The sequence below is a fragment of the Temnothorax curvispinosus genome, unplaced genomic scaffold, assembly GCF_003070985.1.
Source record: "Temnothorax curvispinosus isolate PA1 unplaced genomic scaffold, ASM307098v1 QBEX01006643.1, whole genome shotgun sequence".
NCBI classification, from domain to species: domain Eukaryota; kingdom Metazoa; phylum Arthropoda; class Insecta; order Hymenoptera; family Formicidae; genus Temnothorax; species Temnothorax curvispinosus.
This window is the reverse complement of record NW_020216423.1, coordinates 256,459-271,492: the sequence shown is the minus strand read 5'-3', so window position 1 is coordinate 271,492 and position 15,034 is coordinate 256,459. Positions and strand designations below refer to the sequence as shown.

The following is a 15,034-nucleotide window of genomic DNA, read 5'->3' as shown; positions in this document are numbered from 1 at the left end:
AGAGAGAGAGAGAGAGAGAGAGAGAGAGAGAGAGAGAGAGAGAGAGAAAGAGAAACACACAGCTTACCCATACAAGTGAGCCAGATATAGTCGGCAATCGATATAGCGGAGCAACTGTATTTTTCCATCTACATAGAGTACAGCGATTGAGCACCCCCAAATCGTTTTGAATCTTCGAATTACCCCGATATTGCGACGTTCGCGCGATCCTATGAGCCCTTGAAATCCTATAGCTCTCGATAGCTAGCGATACCTTCAAATTAATTCCTGCTCGTATTCTACTTCGAACTTTTAAATCGATTTCTATCTTCAGCCGTGTGGATTGGAATGCAGACAGACGTACACGGTGTCCCGGATATTCCTCTCACGTCCGAGGACGTTTAAATTTGTCTTCAAAATAGTATAGATCAAGGAAATCCATTCGGTTTCTAAAAAACTGGAATTGCTGAAAATATCACTCTCATAGAACTAGAAATCATATCAAAGAACTAGAAATCTTCAACAAATAATTAGAAAATTTTATCCGAAAAGAGTTTTAAAATTGAAAATGTTTATTTATAAAATTAATAATGGCAACTTTTAAAGAGATATGTTTCACACGCGCAATGATCTTTCTCTTCTAATAACTGCGTAATTGCAGTTACAATAATTACTATAAATTTGAAATGGTAAGTTAATAAACTGAGCACACTCTTTATACACATACGCAGGTATAGATCGGATTTTTCTTTTCAGTAATAAATCCTATTACTCCTGGCTGTTCTCTTATCTCTCTTATCGTAATCCTCGCATTGTTAAATCTGCGAATCCTTCAAACTTACAGGATGTTATACGAGAAAAGGGCTCGCGAGCTATGCAATAGCCTGGTCTACGGAAGGTCTCGAGTAAACTTGAAGCACGAAAAGTGCCAAATTGACACGACATTAAACGGAAATACGACGGTAGAAAGAGGATATCGAATTTCGATTGTCGTTCGTGCAATTATTGGAGTCCATCGAAATTTAATTCTCGAATTGGCCTTCTATTAGGAAAATGTCAATATTGCGATTAAGATTATCTCTATAAAATATTTAACACCCGCAAAATTTCACGGACGATTTAACCGGATATCGATAGTGCAAATATTATCCTATTACAAAATTCACAAGGAATATATATTAGTATTTAAAACGGATTTGCTTAAAATTAAAATCGCTTCGAAATATTCTTAATTAGTCGAGTAAGCATATAAAATTAGACATAAATTAATTTCTTAACAATTATTTATCTAGTAGCGTAACTGTAGAAGAAAATTAGACAAAAAGCGATTAATTTCACAAATTGACTGAATCTTTTTTAACTTTCTCAGGCGGATTTCATTGGAGTTAAATTAAAAGTTCACTATACAATAAAAATTCAATTGCAAATTTTTTGCATTCATTTGCATCTGATTAAAATTATTTCCAAACAATTTCCAATTCTACTTTAAAACGATTTATTTTATCTCCTCGATATGTAAAATTCTGTAATCATATATTAATACAATGTATATACCATTATACCAATATATTCTCTATAATTGTTTTCGTAAAGCCAATACATAACTTGTTTTGTACCAAATGTAGCGATAAAGCGAGAACACAATATTTCAATAAAATGATGCATTAAGGGAACCTGTCAGATTGCAAAAACTGACAGGGTGAAAGGCTTAAAGTCCTGAAGCGAGGGAAAGACAAACAACGGAAGCGGCGAGTAAATTGAACACGAAAAGCTCTTCTCGGACTTCTCTCGTAATTAGCTTATTACCGCTGATAACGTCGGAGTTTTCTTCGGATAGGTCACATCTTAATAATGCAGCGGCGGACAAGTAAGGATGGATGCGAGCGTCATACCGATCAAAACAGCGAAACTCACTTGGCCGTGTTTCGCATAACTTTCGCAAAACTCGTCCGAGATACGCGGCACGTCCGTTGCATTCGCGAGCTCTCGCAAAAAGTCCGCGGCTCGAGCTCGACATCTCCCGCGAGATTGCCCCGAACAATCTGCGGTAAGTCCTTTGTCGTATTCCCCCCCCCCCGCCGCGAATAAAAATATCGATATGAGGCGCGATCAAATTTGAAAGATAGCCAACTCGAAAGAAGGAACTGAATTTAAATTAAGTTAAATTAATTAACTTATCGTTGAGGGACAATCGCAAAATCAAATAAGTTTAAATGAACTAACTGACTAAATTGACTAACTGTCGAAATTATATTCGATTAAATGTAAAATATCTAGATATGGCAAAACAAGTTTGAATTTGGAATGATTTAAGCGCGAATTCTCGCTCTGCAAATATTTCGCGGAAAATGAAGGTTGAAAAAATGCAGAAATGTTGCGCAATCAATCTTTTTTTTTATTTGCGTAACGTAATAAGAATAATATAAAGCGCGAGAATAATATAAAGCGAAAGAAAAATTTTACCAAAATAAACTCTAATTACCTGGCACCAAGTTAATTAAATAAAATTAATTGAATAGTAAGAAAACAAATCTTTCTGATTATTATAATCGACATATATATAACTATTTTGTGCAATTGACAGTTTTAATTTTCCGTAATAGAACACGAAGAATTTTTTTCATAAATTAAACTTTGCAACGTGCAAAATACGATGACAAATATTGCGCGACATTAATAAAAGTAAAGGAGCTTGTTAATTTTTGTTTTATAAGATTTGCGAAGAACAGGCTCCTAATCGTAGAGATCTCTCCGCTCTCTTAGTGCATGCTTTAAGATAATTTCACAAAAGTGTGACATCTCTATTTTCGCGTAATCATCTCTATTTTCGCCGTTTCCAATTATCGATCCATTCATAATCGATGACGTCTCGCCAGTAGGTTACTACCGCGATCGTGTTTCGAAGGTTAATGTGACAAAGTACAACTCGCCTACTTGTAGTCTTGCAGGCGAATGACAGCACGATCTCTCATAACACGGCAGCGGCAACGCTGTCCGCCGCAAAAACAAGTATCGAAACCACCTTGTGTGTCGGTCCGTTATTACTTTGAAATATTTAATGCTTTACACAAAAAATTCACGCCGAATATATTATATTTCATATCGATTTCGACGAAAAAAAAAGCTTCCCTCGACGCAACTATTAAACTTTTCGAATTGACGACGCAATGAATAAACTTATTGTTCTATGATAGGTAAGAGTTGCCGAATGCGCACCGGTTGCCTAACTTAAATCGTCATCAATATTTTATATTTATTACTTAATATAAGCAACATTTAGTAACAAAAATATGAAATAAATGCAAAATTAGTAGTATAGACAGAAATTTGACAGGTTACATCTTGTTTTGTGTGCTAACAACATTTAAAAAATTCAGATACAATTTATGTTAATTTTTTATCAATTTATGTAGCTGATAACAATGTAATAATGAAATTTTATTATAAATTTTTATATTTTTATAAAAGAAGGTTTATTTTAGAATATTTTACATTCTTTGTACATACATATTTATAATTATTATAAAGATTAAATCAATATTATTATAAAATCTTTTAAATTTCGATTCTTTTTGGCTGAAATTAAAAGGGTGCATTCTTGCAACACTCAAAATAAATGTGAGATTTTTTGTGAAGGGTTATTAATAAAACTTTATGGTTCAAAAATTCAAAATATGGTTTATAAACCAAAAAATTGCTATTTTTTACGAAATATTCAATAACTTTCTAAATATTCAATATTTTTATGTGAAAATTTAACTGCATACTCTCTGGATTATATACTTTAAGGTAAAAATACGCGCAAAAGCTAACATTTCAAAAAAGGTATTTATTTGGAAAACCGAAAGCAATATAAATCGGTAGCACATTCGCTTCAAGATTCGTTAATGAACGATTCGTTTTCGATGGATAGGGCATGGAAACAATTCGAACTATAGTAAATAGACAAAACAATGTTAAAAATTATTAATCATACTATTATATAAAACCCGACTGTTTGTCTGTCCGTCCGTCTGTCCGTCTATCTGTCCGCGAACTACTCATTCGTTAGTGGACCAAAGCCCTAAGATTGTACGACTTCTATGTATAATTCAGTGTTATTATTGATAAACAACTGATTAAAAAAATTTCAGAGCATATTTAAACGTTTACTTACATTTTAATTGTTCAAAAAAAGCTCAAAAAAACTAAAAAAAAAATCACAAAAAATTACCCCCAAAATGCGTAAACTACACACTGGGTCAAAATGACCCGTGATTTTCGGAACGTTTGACACGGACAGCAGCCAGACACAGCCTGCTGACTTACAACGACTGTACCGCTATCTAGAGAGAGGTTAAAACTACCAAGATATGGCGCGACAGATCCCGATTTCAGCGTTTCAATGGTAGATAATGCAACACAATTTTTATACTGGGTCATTTTGACCCAGTGTGTAGTTTAAGGGTTAATTGTAGCACAAATAGACTTATAACAAAAAAGATTAAACATATAATAATAGATGCCTGAAACATTAAGCTACAATTTTCAACGTTTATTTGCGTATAAATCGTTACCGAATGGGAAATATAATAAAAAATAACTTTAGTACGCATTCGGCAATTCTCCCCTACGTTACATCCATCTACAGTATTCACAATTGCATTACCTCTTATTAAGATGGAAGACAACTCACCGACTCGACGCGCAGCAGCGAAGTTGCAACCGCATCATGGCTACGTTGAAATCTGCAACATAAAAAGCGTATACGGCGCTCGAAATAAAAAATATTTTAAGAAATACTTATTAGATTTTTCATTTGTTTCTCTTTTTTAAATAGAGTGCGTTTAGGGAGCGCGCTATTAGCGCTATTGCATTATTCAAACTTTATCACTCATTAGATGTAAAACAAGGATAGACTGACGCAGTAGTGTCAATTAGGCCAGACATTTTAGACGAAAATATGGCTTGTGTGCCAAAAAATTAGAAACTACTTTTTTTTAATCGCTTTATTTCGTTGTTTTAAATAACATATTAAAAATCGAGAACGATATAATGGACTAAGGGCCATTAGTATTTGAGACAGAAAGGAGAAAACATCGACCGTGAGAGCGCGAAACATCGGGCCACGACATAATTCTGCAATTTAACGTAGTTTAAACTTGACCACACCGTTGTCGGACTTAAGATTAAACGCCTTTTAACAACTGACTTGGTTCGTTTTCGCCAATCAACGAAGAATAATCATGGATTTACCTCGGACTACTGACTTGCGAATTTACGTATATACAATTTTACATTGCACAATTGACTCTACAGAAATCTATATACATATATACAATTTTATATTTTACCATTAGAATGCTCTCATGTAAGATGTGACTCCGGATGACTTTGTTATTTCCATCGAATTTGTTTCCTTTTACCGTTTACGGGTTTACTGATTATTGCGCGACTTTATGTAATTTTTTAATTTGTATCGGCTGAAGAAGACCCTGTGCGATCGAAACGTCCCGTTCTACACATACTTATGTTTAATAAACGAACTTTAATTTGACATCCACGTCTATGCTCGATTGTTGGCCTTTATTCTTACAGTTTATTTTGACACACGAGCGTTTACTTTATTTTATCTATTCTTAATACTATTTTTTACAATTGTACAAAAGGATGCGGTGTAAACTGCGGATGCATGAAAATCGGATTATCTTGCTCCATTGTATGCGGCAACTGTCATGGACAATCATGTCTTAATGTCATGCCTGAAGTTTCTGCTGCTAATACGTCCGATAATTATTCCACTGAGTATGATGAGATTGATCCTACTGATCTTTTATTAACAAACACGAGTGAAAATGATAAAGATAACGAAAATGTAGAACTAGAAGAAACTATTGATAAAATAGAAATACATAACATTCATGAAGAAGATAATAAAACGTAATTTTTTTAAATAATGAAGATAAAAATTAAATAAAAAATGTTTATAATTACGTTTCCGACCGGCATACTTGTGACCCGCTTCTCACTTCGTTTTCTACCGACACGTGTGTGACTACGATATTCTCGTTTCTGTTCCGAGATGTGCGACTCTCCGTATCCACACCGTCTTGCTACGACTTTTTAATTAATGTATATATTGTATTTTTGACTGCTACAGAACTTGAGGTGAGCTCTCTCCTTTCTTCTTTTGTTTCCTTTAACGATTGAATATACATAATGCCTTTTCCGTTTCTCAGTGGAAATGTCCACCATAATCGTGTGTACCAGCTTGTTTATCACGACATCTCTCCAGGAAGGGAGTTTGCTACCTCGAGCCCTGCAGAAATAAATTTCCTGTTTGTGCTAATAAAGCTGAAGATGGCTCAAAGGAAGAGCCGAAACGTTCTTTACTTGTAAATACACGTTTTAATTTTTATTGCGCACCACGTTCCGCGCTTGACTCGCATCGCCGTTTGTATAGATGACATTTTCACGAGTCTAGATATATTATTTATTATTTTAATATGTTATTTAAAACAACGAAATAAAGCGATTAAAAAAAAGTAGTTTCTAATTTTTTTGCACAAAAAACCTAAAATGACTGGGCTATAATGGCGCGCTCGCCGAACGCAAGCATAATAGTACTTCGCCCCTTGACTGTCACATCATTTTCCTCGAGTGATCCTAAAATACTAAAAGCAAAAGATTCTCGAAAATTAATGAAAGTTTATATAAAGGAGTTTTTGATGATGCTGATGACAAATTTCAAGTCAAATTTAAACCATTTTTTGTCGTAAAACTTTTTAAACATTTTTTAAAATATGACTTCAAAATCATGTTCAGCACACCCAAAAACTCTTAAATGTACCTTTGTCATTAATTTATTGTAAAACTTTAATATAACAAAATATCTTATGACGAGAATATTCGAAAATTTTCATTATTCTGATAATATATTTTTTCTGAGGCAACATTTTGCAAATCAGACTCAAAACTCGTGTTCAGCACACTCAAAAACCTTAGTTACACTTTGCTTGAGTGATAAAATCACTTAGCGGCTCCATAACAAAATATCTCATGACGAGAAAATGCATTTTCGCGGCACTGAACGCAAAGTCGAAAATATAACGAGAATTCTCGTCAGCGGCAGCCAAAGGGTTAATAAAATAATTGTATAATTCACAAAAGACGCTTCTTCATGTACAAACTAATAACGTTTTACAAACAACAGTCTTCCTCATCACTTCTTATGTGAATCGTTCGAACAAACGATGTCCGAATAACCGATTAAGCCCACGAGGAACAAATAGGACGTAAGCAATAATTTACTTACCACGCGGTTGCTCCGCCGTCGCCCGACGCCTCCCAGGCCTCCTCCACCTTTTCCTGCTCTTCAACGACTTTCTTCGCCGCTGCACCTCCGTGCACCCACACAACGCTCGCTCACTCGCGGAAAAGACGGTTTATTAAATTACGGTCACGCGGCACTTTACACGGCGCTCCCGATGTTGACCGTACGCGACGCGCACTTTGTTATAACGGAAGAACATCGCGGAAAAAGGTTACGTGCGTCCTGCTCGAGACATTTACCGAGTTAGCCGCGACAAGCGAAGGAAGGTTGGAGGGAGTTTGAAAATTGCGCGGCTAACTTCACGCGCCACTCGCCGCGACGGCGTTATTGCCCAGCGCCTTCGGGCACTTAAGAACTGGCGACCGAGATATATATACATATATGTATACATATACGGATAGATTTCTCACACTATAACTCGAATTTTAGGACGATTATCTCGTTTTACGAGTATGTGAGAAAATACACGATTTAATATTGAGGATAAATATCACGTAATATCCGAAAACGTGATCGTCACCTCGTCGAATAGCTGCTCGCGCAATATATATTCCCAACGGAATAATCGTCGATGCACAAACGCCAAATCAGCGTTACGCAATTGATGGGTGTAGTGCGGACTGCGGAATCAGTTCTGGCTGCACTTATTGATTGACATCGTAACGCCAATCGGTTCAAAATCGATCCGCTTCGATCCCCTTGGCATTTCGTATAGTCGCGAATTACGAGAATCACAATCTACTTTAACTTCACGCGATACTACGCGAGTCGAATTGACGGCCAAGACGCGGCGGGTCGTTTAAAAATGTACAACTAAAATTATATATATATGTTATTGTTTTCACGTTCTTATGCCTTGAGAACATAAATCCCGCGAGATATGCTGTTATCTTTAGCATTATCAATAAACGAACAGCAATTATCTTCTCGTATTGTATCTTTCTTTACGACATATTACCATGCGCTCTAATAATCGAAAACAAGCAAATTGCATTTAAATTAATAATTAAAAGTTCAAAGAACAACGCGAGAATCAATTTCAAATAGCGATAAAGAAATAACTGTCTAATAGTTCAAAATAAAATTGTATATATGGGACATTCCATGTCAACCGGAACACCGCCACGCCCAAAATTTGTGAGGGTTTAAAAATTTTTTCCTGGGTGCAAAATTTATGTAAACATATTAGCTTTCGAATACCGAGTGCGCATTTAAAAAAATTCAACATGGCGGACTTAACACTTCGATATTAATGAATTTTTATCTCTAAAAGGATGCGTTATATCGAAAAATCGCAAAAGGGCATTTATACTTCAAATTTGACGCAAAATATGACCATATTTTTTTCAATTACAAATTGTAAGTTTCGATTTTTTGTCCGCCATATATGGGTCCGACATTTTGAATTTTTTTAAATCCAATATACCTAACGTGAAGTACACGAATGAACACACAATTTAGATGCAAAACAAAATTTTACTCTGTGGTTTTATAATTTTTTATTATGTGACTCTCTTTATTCTAGGCGCCATACTGAGTCCGCCATTTAGAATTTTTTCAAATGCGCACTTGGTATTCAAAAACTAATATGTTTACATAAATTTTGCACCCAGGAAAAAATTTTTAAACCCTCACAAATTTTGGGCGTTGCGGTGTTTCGGTTGACATGGAATGTCCCATATCCCAAGTAGCAAATATGACGTCACTAAGACGTTAATGACTGCATCCAGAAGCACGATCGCTCATTGAGCGCTCACAGGTATAGCCGCTCAGTGAGCATTTTTGATGTACTGGATATATGCTCACAACAGTTCACTATACGCATTTATGTGACGTAAAAGTTATAGATATTTATTTGCATTTATAATAGACATCTACGTCTCTATATAAAAATCTGCGTAAATATTAATTTCTATCTTTACTATCTGCCACCTGTAAAAATATACAAATGCTTTATCTAAATAATGTTTAACTACTTAATATGTTAATTTTTTGATTATTTGCAAAAAAGAATAACTTAATTTTCCAACTAAAAGATAAAAATTAACAACGGCACAAGAATTATTTTAGTTACTAACCTTTAGGGATATTAAATTGGCGCGACGATTGGAGGGGAGCGTAAAGTAAGCGGAGTGAGCGATAGAAAACTACGCTCACGAAAGTGGCGAGCGCTCACCGTGAGCAGCTCAGAAAGCGTTTGTATCCAGTAGATAGATCTAGGGGATATACTGAGCGCTCAATAAGCGCTCAGTGAGCGGTCGTGCTTCTGGATGCAGCAATTAAGACGTCATTTGACGTCACTTTGCTATCTGGGATATATATTGTTTTCATGTTTTTCTTGGAACACAAATACCGTGAGATATATAGTTATTTTTAGCATTATCAATAAAGGATCAGCAATTATCTGTCACTCGTGTTATACCTTTATTTATGAATTGCGTATTACCATGCGCAATAATTGAAAACGAGCGAATTGCGTTAAAATGAATACAAAATTTCAGAGAACAACGCGAGAATCGATTTCAAATAACGATGAAGAAGTGACTGTTGCCCGTAACGAAATAATAATTTATAATTCCGATCCTCTTGCTTCAATACAAGTTTTAAATAGACGAGTCACGCGAAATATATTATGCCAAGTAGTAGCATTATTATAGACACGCTGGCAAGTCATCAAATAGCAAAAGTCGACCAACGACTAATTACTTCGTCCTGTGAATTATTTGGTGCTCCGCCACAATCGCGTTTCGAAAGAAAAAACATATGACGACGCACCGCTGCCCACTCGAGTGTCGCCGTGCTTCTTATATTTATGGCACTAGGCCACGAATGGCGCCCATAAAGGGGTGATTCCGTTTCACGCATGATGCATAATGTTGGCTAATCGACTGTTTTTCGCGACTGCAATCAGAATACTTTCCACGTGAATATAACGAATATTATTTTATTCAACTCTACGTCCTTGTTCTCGAGGTCGATCGTTACAATACGGGTGTGAGCATGTATCGTTCCATACGACGCCAGCGAGACTCTGCCCGGCACACGTTCCCTCGCTCGTCATCCTGAGTATATTGGCGGGAGCGCTGATTGATCGAAGCTCGAGCCCGACCATTGGTTACGGCGCATCGGTAGTGACGTCATCTCAGCAACCCGGCGGAAGGCCCGTATTCGCCGCGGGCCCTTGAAATATCGCTTGCAATTACGTGCATTATGCATGAAACGGAATGCACCCAAAGTCAGCTGTCTGAGGCCGCGAACAGCGCTCTCAATGTCGCACGACCAATCAGATCGCGAGGTTGCTGCCATGAATCCCCCTCCCCTCGACAGATGAAGGAATTATAAATGAATGAATTCATGGAAATATAGATAGCTAAAAGAAAACAAGCAAGTTTTGGAGTAGGGCAATATATAATGGAATATACATATGTCTCTAAGATCTTAAGGAAAGCAATATTAACATAATTAATAAATTTAGGGCCAGTCATATTAGACTAATTTAGAAGGTTAACCTTCCAATTATAATCTTCCCAGGTTACAACCACCATGAATCGCTTTGATTTGAGGTGCTCTAAGTGGGATTTATTTTGCTTGGCAAAATTAATGCGCAATAAAAACTTATTAACAATATTAACAACAAAAAACGCGATTTTTTTTATTTTTTCTCAAATATCTCGAAAACTAAGCAAGATAAGGTTACTAACTATACGTACCTTTTTTGTAGAGCGTAAAATTATCTACAATAATGATCTGAACAACATTTATTGTCAAGTCAGTCGTTTAGCTTGCACGCGCCGTCAAAGTCCGAGACTCGGATCCCGAAAACCCTCGATTTCATCGTTCTTTTTTATGTTGCGCCGGTGACTTTTTTTCGTCATTTAAAATGGAATTAAAAATCTCTCAAAAATCACACATCATCTAAGAACTACAAAGAATACCTTTTATGATGTAACCGATTTTTTAAATCCTTTTTCTTTAGTTTGTAGCTATGTAGGCAAAAAATTTTGATTTTTTGGAATAGTCTTAGTTTTTCGCTGTTTTCAGGCCTTAGAATTTATTTGAGACGAAGTTGACATTATCGACATCGAGGAAGTTCGTCCGTCACTCCAGTATCCCCTTAAGAACATATGTCTTCCAATACACTTTTAGCATCTGAAAAGATAACCATCTTATCGTATTCGAATTTCAAGATCAGAATCAAAGTCTGAAGGATGGCCCAAGCTTCCGCAGAAAATTTAGTTATCTCCGAAGGCAATTTGTGCATTATGCGAATTTTCAACTTAGGGGAGAAAATACCTGCCCCGACAGGTTCTCCCGGATCGCCCTTGGAACCGTCGCGTCGCGCGTCGGTAATGTCGCCGTGCGAGTGGCAGCGAGCCGACCTTGGCTGCGTTCCTTTTGACGCTTTCAGCGCTGAAAGCGTCGCTCCATCTCTATTTGATATTCAATGTGCAACGGAGATAGAATAATGCTTACAGCGCTGAAAGCATCAAAAGGAACGCAGCCCTTGTGTAAACACAACATCACTGTACGCGGCAAAAACAAGTGGCCAAAATTTTATATTTTGTAAAAAATAAATTCTGGACACACGCTATTCGAATTTCGTATTGAATTCGGTGAACAAACTAATGTTCCGGAATTTCCCCCTCGTTCAGTTATAATTCGTCAACATTTACCCGGAATAACAATTTATTTCACTCTATCAAAATTCAGTTTAGTTCAAATTGTTAGAAATGAGATTGAGTAATGTAACACTTTTTTGCTGTAATTATCGGTATTAATAATCTTGTCAATGTAATTAATAATCGTCAGTATTGATTGTTATATTGTACATACATATCGATGTGTGTATATAAGAAATATAACAGACAGAATGATTTGAACAGCAAAAGTTAATATCATCTATATAAAAGCTAATGTGAAATCAATAACAGGTGATCACTGTTCTAATTCTGCGCGGTATTATTAGCCATCTTCAATCGCATATAATTCGAAAACGCGGCCGACATTAGACATTAGGATCAATTAAAATAATAAATAATAAAAAATTCTATAATACATTATTAAAGTACCGGCGGTTGTGTATGAGGTATTCTGTATCGATATGGAATTACATTATTAAATATCAAAGGACGAAATTTAAACCAATAATACCTTGAGTTAAATAATATTTTGTTATTTTTAACTACCATATGTATGTCGAAATTTATAATTTTAACATAAAACAGTATTCTTTTAACTCCATTGGTTTTTAGTTCAATTATGTAACGACATAGTGTGATAGGAGCAGTGATATGATCTAATAAGAATGATTAAAAATGACTCAAATTGAGTATAATTTAACACTACGAATTTAACAGTGTACATACAATAAATATATAATATATGTATGTACACACATTTACTTTCATTAATATTCATGTAATAAATTTTTTTACTACCACGCTTTCATAAAATTTAATTCATAGAAAAAGCTCTTTACATTTTTAATTTCACAGAAACTTGTCAATCGCGCAAAAAACTATATCAATTACTATGATTTCTTGAATTTCGAGATTTCTGATGTTTAACTAAACTATATTCTCTAAAAGTCGAAAAGTAAAATGCAAGTATAATGAAAAGTGAAAACCGAGATTGTGGACTTCGAATGATTCACCACTCTAAGAAAGAGTAAAATTGCGCTCCATAAATTGGAATGAAATCGCACTCCATTTGAGTGAAAAGGGCACTCTTTTTGAGTAGATTAGTGTTTATAGCAGTGAATTATGTCACTCTACTTTGAGTGAAAAATTTCACTCTGTTAGAATCATTTATCAGTCGATTTTTAGTGAAGCGTGATTCACTGTAACTTTAGAGTGAGGTCATATTACTAGAGCAGTCGTTCTAAAAATTTGAGTGAAGAATTCATTCTTACCTTATGAGTGCCCGCATTTACTCAAATTAGAGCGACAATTTCTCTCTTTTAGAGTGACTATCGCAATCACTCTAATATATTAGTGGTGAAACCACTCTATGAAATTTACAGAGTAGATTTTTTGCTTAATTATAATTGGAATTCAGTTTCGTACAACCTCATTAATTCTTATTTTCACTGCGTTGAACAAATACATCGTATTGCAAATGAAATGCATATAATAATATACGACGGTTACAATAACATGAATCATAAGTAGATCCTTTCTTTGGAAATATAAGCGACGTAGTCGACGTACATACATACGCGTGCAAATCTCCGGGGACGCCTGACGATTTTGCAAGCAGCCGGAATCATGGCGGAGTATACCAGCGACTGCATTAATAACACAGCGAAATATTAGATCGTCGTATACACGGTGGATAATCCGGCGGCGTATACATGAATATGCAGTTTCTGGGGGTTGCACGACGGGCACGAGACGGTAATTTCGTTCGACACGCGGAGTTGTGTTAATCCCTCGCTCCTTCGTACATTAACCGCCTGTCGTTTCACCTGCAGGATCTGTGCTTTCGGTACTTTCATCCCTCCCACGGGGAACAGGAACAGAATGCGAACGCGACACCCCACGCGACATTTGCACGACACTGTCGCGTGAAATTTAAATAATCTCTGTCAAAGATAAGCTTACCAGTTAAAGGTTAATCATTGTCTCGTGTACTTAAGAAAAACCTATGACTCTCTAAGCGATTTTCGCTCGTTTAAACCTTCCCAGCGTTTCTAAAAACTAATCTTATCAAAATATTTTGGGAATAAATTAAATCCCAATCTTAATTGAATCTTAATTTTATTTCGAATAAGCGGCTATCTTTATGAGATTAGATCGTTAACTAGTTTTAAAACATCAGAAAGTGATCTTTATCACGATCGAATCTATTGTTAAAACTTAATTGTTGTTAATGAGTTTAACGGTTAATCTAAAATCAATAAAATTCTTATTATAAAACTCAATTTCTATTTTGTAAAATATTTAGATCAAAATAGGAACAACTGCAAAAAAGATTGCAGAGCGAGTATATTTATTACTCATTAATTACGTGCATAAAATGATTAGCAAGTAACCTTTGGCGTAGAAGTTTTACAGCCGGAAGTTGCTCGACAAACTAAAGTTTTTGTGTGACCACGTCCACTAGACGTAAAACGTTTATTAACGAAGAATGGGCGTATCAATTATGGCCTTTGGCAGCTTGCAAAAATGAATATTTAAAAAAAAAAAACTCGCTGGGAGCATCCGTTGAGACTCGAATAACAGCTCTACGAAGATTAATTATTAAACAAAATTTAAAGGTCGCAAAAAAGGAATGAAATCACTGCAACATCGATCTCGAGGGCTTTCTATTTGCGATAATATTACTATTTCCACATATCGCCTGGCAGACGAGAGAAACTGAAAATTTAATATCGAATGGCCCCGAATTGCCTGGAATGCAATCTAGCGAAGATTAAAGGAAAATTGCCGCGCCCTTTACGAAGTTTACTTAATATACTATATACGCATGTAAATTGCTAGTCTATCATTATAATACATGTCAGCAGACCCCATGTATCGATGTCATTTTATCGATTGCTAAGAAGCCAAGGGTATAGTAAAGGTAATTTCAACTCGTCCGATCAATAATAATTCAATTTTTACATTCTAATGCTTAATTTATAATATTCAGAATACAATAAAAAATCTAATGTTAAAATGCTCGCGATGAGCAAAATTAATAATTTACTCTCACACGCACACACACACACACACACACACACACACACACACACACACACAC

General features: G+C 35.6%; 1 protein-coding gene across 6 annotated transcripts in view; it reads left to right on the top strand.

Annotated features, from left to right (window-relative positions):
* The window catches only part of LOC112456059, a 55,015-nt gene that overhangs the window by 17,121 nt on the left and 22,860 nt on the right, over positions 1–15,034 (top strand). The window lies entirely within an intron of this gene.